Raw genomic sequence first — 7,500 nt, forward strand, 5'->3', positions numbered from 1 at the left:
CCTCCTCCTCTCAGTCCTCTCCTTATTCACTCCTCTCCCGTTCTCTCTCTCTCTCTCTCTCTCTCTCTCTCTCTCTCTCTCTCTCTCTCTGTCTCTCTCTCTCTCTCTCTCTCTCTCTCTCTCTCTCTCTCTCTCTCTCTCTCTCTCTCTCTCTCTCTCTCTCTCTCTCTCTCTCTCTCTCTCTCTCTCTCTCTCTCGGTCTTACTGTGCTATCGATTGCTAGGCTCCTCGCTGCCTACTCCTTAATGCATGACCCGCGTTCGATACCCTTGGGCTGCAGCGTGTCAGAGCAGGTCAGGGGTCAACGGTCCTATTTTGTACTGTGGATTACATATTCTACAGGTGGGTGAAGGGGGGGGGGGAGCGGGGAGGGACTGGAGGTAGGGGGGGGCGTGGAGGAGGAGGAGGAGGTCAGTGTTGCCAAGGTGAGGTAGGCGGGGAGGGCGTGTGTGTGACCTGGCGCTGGTATCGACCGTGTGTGTGTTTGGATAATATGTTTGGTTAGTCGACTTCTGAGGCTGCAACACCCCTGATGGAGTGTTGCCATATCCTTCCCGGGCAACACCTCGTGGCTGTGTTGGTAATGTGTAATGCAAATGCCGCTACATGTATTTAACGGGTTCAGGGTGCCACATGCTCCCGGCCAAACGTATGTTGCTATGTGTGTCCGAGCTGTCCAATTTCCAGAGCCATGTTGCGATAGGCTTTTAGTGCTTATTTATTAACAGGGTTGCCAGAGTGAGAGGTATTATCCGCTGCGACGGTATGACCTCTGGGACCGTGTGCGTGCGTGTGTGTGTGTGTGTGTGTGTGTGTGTGTGTGTGTGTGTGTGTGTATGTGTGTATAAGACAGGCAAGGATTCTTTAATGTTTGCCTCCAAGGAATACGTACACACTCCTTTGACCCAAGACTCGTGAACGTTTTGCATCACTGCACACACACACACATACACAGACACACACACACACATCCCCTCCCCCCCCCCCTCCCCACACACACACCACCAGCACACACACGCAATCTGATACGCTGGACTAATGCGCGGCCAAACACCACTTGGATGATATATGTGTAAATGTCACGCTCACAGGATAGGTACTGGGGGGGGGGGAGGGATGCTCTGTGGGTCCTGTAACGCTTATGATAACGGCTCGTGTGTAACTTGTAATGCTTTGTTTTGAGTTGAGCTTCTTGTTGTTCTTGTGTAGTATCTTAGTCGAGGTTGTTACTGTAATGTGCATGTAACTTTTAGGGGCAGCGAGTAGCGGGCTTTTTTTTATTGCTTCCTTTTTTTTGTGCCCTTGTGCTGTCTCCTTTGCTGCAAAAAAAAAAATAACTCATGGCTTGTCCGGCGCTCTTAAGAGTAAAAGGACGTAAAAGGAGAAGAAAGGTTGAACACGGGAAAGTTGAGAAGGGCGAGATTAATGAAAGATAAGAGGATACAGTGATTGGTAAAGAGAAAGAAAAACTAGGAAATGTTAGGAATGGGAAAGGGGAGTTGAAGTACTATAGTGGTATATACTGACTTCCGTGCGTGGCGTGAATGGGAATGGGCCGTATTGGCAATACAGACAGCGCCACACGTGGCCAGTCGGTGAACTGTCAAAGTAGTACTTTCCATAGAATTCAAGCTCAACGTCTGAGGCTGCCCCCAGGATACAGGGCCTTGGTACCGCCACTGCTCCAAGCCAACGACTGCACACACTTTACTCCTACCCGATTTCCTGACTCTGCTATTTGACATGGAGAAAAACTGAAATACGGTAAGAGTGAACTGTGTGTAATCATCGCCTTGGAGCGATGGCGGCACCATGGCTGTGTGTCCCGGAGACAGCCTCAGACGCACTCTAGTCTATAACTTGAATTCTGGGGAAAGGACAGCTTAGAGTTGAGTGGCCACATGTGGCGCTCACAGAATTATGGATGGGAGAGAGGAGTTAGAACATTATGGTGATATATGTAGGTACTTCCGTGTGAGGCGAAAAAAAGGATGGAAAAATAAATGAACAGAAAATCAATGGACAGGAAACTAAGGAAGCAATTAAACACTAAGTAAAAAAAGAGAATGAATAAAAAAAAAGAGAGGAAAGCAAGATAAAAAATGGCTAATTATCGGTGTTTCTTGGCAATCGTTGTGAGTCAGAAGCCGGTAAATACGATCCTCTGAGTACGATAATCAGAAGCCGGTAAATACGATCCGCTGAGCACGATAATCAGGCAACCGTGGTACTGACTCTCCTGTGACGTTCGTATCAGATTCTCCCCACGTTCGTGTGACGCAAATAAAAATAAAAACACCCGAAGCGATTCCTGAATTTATAACAAGACCAATATGCCCAACTTTTCCCTCTCGTCTGGCTCAGTCCTGCTTCCTCTCCTCTCCTCTTGCTATTCTTTTGTTATTTTGCTTTCCTTTCTTTTGTTTTGTTTTTTTAATTAATTTTCTTTTCATATTTACAGTGTTTTATTGTTGTCCTAATTTCCTGTCCATTATTTTTTCCTCTCCTCTCCTCTCCTCTCCTCTCCTCCTTCCCTTGCTTTCTTTTCTTATGTTATTTTGTCTTCCTTTTTTTTGTCTGTTAATTAATTTTCTTTTCATATTTACAGTGTTTTATTGCTGTCCTAATTTCCTGTCCATTATATTTTCCTTCCTCTCCTCTCCTCTCTTCTTCTCTTGCTTTTCTTTTGTTATTTTGTCTTCCTTTCTTTTGTTTTGTTTTTTAATTAATTTTCTTTTCATATTTACAGTGTTTTATTGCTGTCCTAATTTCCTGTCCATTAATTTTTCCCTTCCTCTCCTCGTCTCTCCTGTCCTCTCCTCTTTCTTTTCTTTTCTTATTTTGTCTTCCTGTTTTTTTTTATTAATTCTCTTTTTTATTTACAGTGTTTTATTCCTGTCCTAATTTCCTGTCCATTGATTTTCTGTTCATTTATTTTCCCATCCATTTTTCCTTCCCCGTTTTATTTATTTATTTATGTTTCCTCGCCTTTTCTTGGTGTGTATTTTCTTGCATACCTTATGTTTTCTTATCTTTCGTTTACAATTCTTCATGTGATTTCTTTCTTTTCTCTCCTCTTTTTTATATTATTTCCATTTCCATTTCAGTATTCTACGATCCTCTCTACTCATAACAACACAATGTCCCTTTCCATTGCTTCAACTCTTTTCACATTCTTAACAGTCTTCTATTTTCTGTAGCAATGAGTGTAAAATGGCTCCTCCTCCTCCCCATCTTTAACATCTCCATTTTTATCTTTCCCGTTTTCATCTCCCTTTCCTCTCCATTCACGCCCGTCCATACACTCCTCTCTTCCCCTCTCACGTGTCCATAGCTGCCCACGCCTCCCTGGTGCTCAGCCGGAATGATCAATGTTCGTCCACAAGAGGGAGAGACTCGGGGGCGGGGGCCATCAGCATGGTAGTGGGGATATTGCAGTGGACGGTGAGGTAGGTTAGGGCGGTTAACACGAGGTACGAGTATTACGGAGGAGTATTATATCCGAAGCAGATCCAGTTTGATATTTTTGCATGTGTTTGTATCAGTGGAAGGAACAACAAATGGAGTCGCTGTAAAGGGATCAGGAGGAGACTCAGAAACTCAGTGTGTTGAAGTCTTTTCTTAATTCGTAAACTGGAGAAATATAATTGTCCAGACATATTTAATTCAATTCCACAGCTTCAGAATATGTGAATATTTTCATACTACGAATTTTTACTCCTTCTCTTCTTGCTCCTCCTCCTCCTCCTCTTACTACTACTACTACTACTACTACTACTACTACTACCAATACTGCTACTACTTCTACTATTACTCATTCAACAACAACAACAACAACAACAACTACTACTACTACTACTACTACTACTACTACCACTGTTTATTTTTACACACTACTCATGACTCCTAGCTATTACTGCTACTCTTCTACTATGACTGTGGCATCCAACCATATCACTACTATTACTACTACTACTACTACTACTACTACTACTACTACTACTACTGCTACTACCACTACTAATACTTTTTTTAACTACTACCAAAATTCGGCGAAGATACTTGAGGATTGTTTTCTTAATTTCCAACTCTGAAGCTGAGAACGACATCTTAAAGACTCTCCCTGAGCCTTACTGATGGGCAGAGCAAAACAGTCGCCTTAGAATGTGAAGTCTTATAAATTCAAAGGAAAGAGAAGTTTGTCGACAATCTGTTCTTGGTGCTGCCAGAGTAATGATTGCTTGGATCACCAGATGTTTGTGGGTCTTCGCTCAATCCGGTGCCATTAGACAAACGTGGTGGATCAACATTAAGCATTAAGTCCAGTGCGTCTGCTGGTTTGCACAATTGAACAGAAAGAAAAATGATCTTTGACGATCTTATCATCCATATCGTTTTAGGGGAGCAAGGACTGTTGTCTTGGGAGTCCGTTTTAGATTTATATAACTCTTTCTATATATAACTAATTTTCTATTCGACTCCGAGGTTGAGTTCGTCAGTGCTGTGGTAATTTTTTCACATGGAGTTGCATGAGGTCTTGAGCTTTTATTGCTGTTGAGTTTTCCATTGTTGATGATAAGTGTATTTTTAGCTGACCTCAGTTGAAATATCATGCTGTCCTACGTCGCTAGAGCAGATATGAGTGAATGATACGAGGCGATACAGGCATTTCATTCATTCGTTTTTTGTCTCACTTTTTATACTTGAGAAAAAAATCTGCCTAAAATTTCCCGTACAGAAGTGCCAACATTACACTGATGAATAATTTTTAACTTTACTAAAAAAAAAAAACAATAAAAAGAACAAAAAAAACAAACACATATTTAATATCAGCCAACGCACTGATGACGTCACTATATGGCGTCACTATGACGTCACGATCAATGTCCAATTTATGACCCTTTCATTGTACGCTTTGGGAGCCGCACGACAATCAAGTGTAGCCGTGGCTTAGTGAAGACAATGTGCATGCAAAGTGTTGCTAACTCTGAGTATACATTTTTTGTTTTTCCTTTGGACACACACACACACACACACACACACACACACACACACACATACCACATTAGCTCCTGTACCTATGCATTACTACAGAATTACTGACTCCCTTAACATATTGGCTAATGGGCAGCTCTTTGCGCTCCTTCATGACACACGGAAATATCTCGTCCGAGCCTGATGATTTTCTGCTCTCTGCCTTGCGTGTCTTTTTCCCGAACGACCTGCCAAGTAATGAGTGAATTCCTCAGTTTATAATCCTTCCCTACAGTTACCTAGAGTAGTCACCTGAGAAGTTGTCATCTAGCATTGTACTCATTCCCTCTATTGTCATTCAACTCTCATCTCTCTTGATATGTCCTTTCTTTCCTTCACGCCTGTCACATACATACAAAGGAAACACTCAGGATCGTCATTGTCGCTTATTCTTATTGTAACTTAGATTTCACGGCAGCTTTCCATTATGCGTTGATTTTACTGTTACATTATTTCTTTAACTTTCATTTCACTGCGGTATTTACTTTTGTTTACATTTTGGGTACTGTAGTTTTAAAGTGGCGAGGAAAGTATATACGGTTATTATTATTATTGTTGTTGGTGTATTAGGTTGCAACATTACTGGTCCTTCACTACACGTTACCGATCCAGCTAATTCCCCAGCTGATCTTGAAGGTGGTTTCTCCATTTTGTTTATTATATATTCCCTCTTATTAGACTTACCTCAACGCGTCATTCACATTTGTAATCACAAGACCTATTTATTGCTCGGAAACGTACCGCATACCCACATGACTGGCCCACTTACATATACATTTCAGCGAACAGGACTGTGTTTATCTTCAGGTGCCAAAGTCAGTCCTAACAACACGTCAGCAAGCTCCCAAATCGAACTATCACCTGAATTTGTGATTTTCTCAGCGTCTCACCACCAGAGGTAAGACCGTGATGACCCCAGTGGTTAGTGTCCAAATCTTCCGAACACACGTGGTGACGGCACAATAATATTCTGCAGTGAAACACGGACTGTCTGTTTTTTTTCTTTCTTTTTCACAGCAAAGGAGACAGCACAAGGGCACAAAAAAAAGGAAACAATCATGAAAAAAGAGCCGCTACTCGTTGCTCCTGTAAAGAATCCCAGGAGGTGGCCGAAAGAGCAGTCAATTGGCATTACCAACACCTTTACATTGGCAATATGATCATTGTCGCTGCCTCTGATGGTGCAGCCACACGCCTCACAATGACTTTCATCGACTTCTCTGCCCAATTCCCAAGCCATGCAAACGTTTAATACTGATGAAGCAAGGAGGCGCCGTAATTTACTTCTAAATTCACGGGGCAGCGTGTGGATGCACCGTCCCCTCAGGGTAGCCTTCACACACACACACACACACACACACACACACACACACACACACACACACACACGTACGTGGACACATACAGGGTTGCCTCTGGGTATCCAAGAGCTAACTTTCATTCTAAATGCATTTTCGCCAACAGACAGTTGACACAATCGATACATGCTCTTACTTAATTCACTAGAATGGTCACATATCACGGGATGCCTGATTTTGCTCACCTTTACATCATTTTTTATAAGAAAAAGACGGGGAGTAAAAATTAGGGCTGCCAGGTTAGCAGGAGAATGGCATTTTTTGCAAGAATTAAAGCAGTGAGAGCAATACTTTATGTTTTATATTCATATGAAATTATTTGAAAGATTTGAGTGAGGCACCAAAGTACCTTGCTTTACAGCCCTTTAAGAGACAAAAATGAGAGAGATTGCATTTCTGTCTCCTTCAATGCTTGGGACTGGATGGCACAGTGCTGCCCCCCCCTTACCAGTGCTAGTTTTGCAGCCTTTTAGACCTCTGACCGTGCAGTCATTTTGTACTTATTTTGGCATGTGCATTAAGTGTACTATCGCCTGCATCTTTGATAAGGTTTATAGCGAGATAATCGTCACTTGCTTTACGCTTACTCATTCCTTCAATGCTTTCTTTACGCTATACATGATAACACGGGCAGAGTCCAAGTCGAACGTTCCAATACCTTCACTACGATATTTTACCAAGTCAGAAAACTGTGTAGTATGATATATAACTCTTCCACAGCCCTAGCTACCTCCACCTACCTACTCTTACTCATATCTTCAATGCTTTCTTTACGCTATACATGATAACTCGGCCAGAGTCCAAGTCGAACGTCCCAACACCTTCACTACGATAATTTACCGAAAATCTACAGAAAATTGTGTACTATGATATATAACTCTTCCACAGCCCTATCATTTGTAACATTGCCATTTGCATAATTCAGAGGCGATAACTGATTCCTGCAAGTGCGAGTGGTTGTTCTTGTGGTTTCGTCATTGTATCGACTTTCTGAGATCGTGTCCTTATCAAACTTACTGATATCATTAACTTTCCTTTTGTTGTTAAGTTCAGTCAGTTTTGCCAACACTGTCTCATCCCTTCTCGTCTTTGCTCCCCCACACTTTCG

At 42.3% G+C, this 7,500-nt stretch overlaps 1 pseudogene; it reads right to left on the minus strand.

The window, feature by feature from the left end:
* LOC126991793 (muscarinic acetylcholine receptor gar-2-like) overlaps positions 1-7,500 on the minus strand; it is a 45,479-nt pseudogene that overhangs the window by 36,652 nt on the left and 1,327 nt on the right.

This window comes from Eriocheir sinensis, unplaced genomic scaffold (genome assembly GCF_024679095.1).
Source record: "Eriocheir sinensis breed Jianghai 21 unplaced genomic scaffold, ASM2467909v1 Scaffold341, whole genome shotgun sequence".
Lineage (NCBI taxonomy): Eukaryota > Metazoa > Arthropoda > Malacostraca > Decapoda > Varunidae > Eriocheir > Eriocheir sinensis.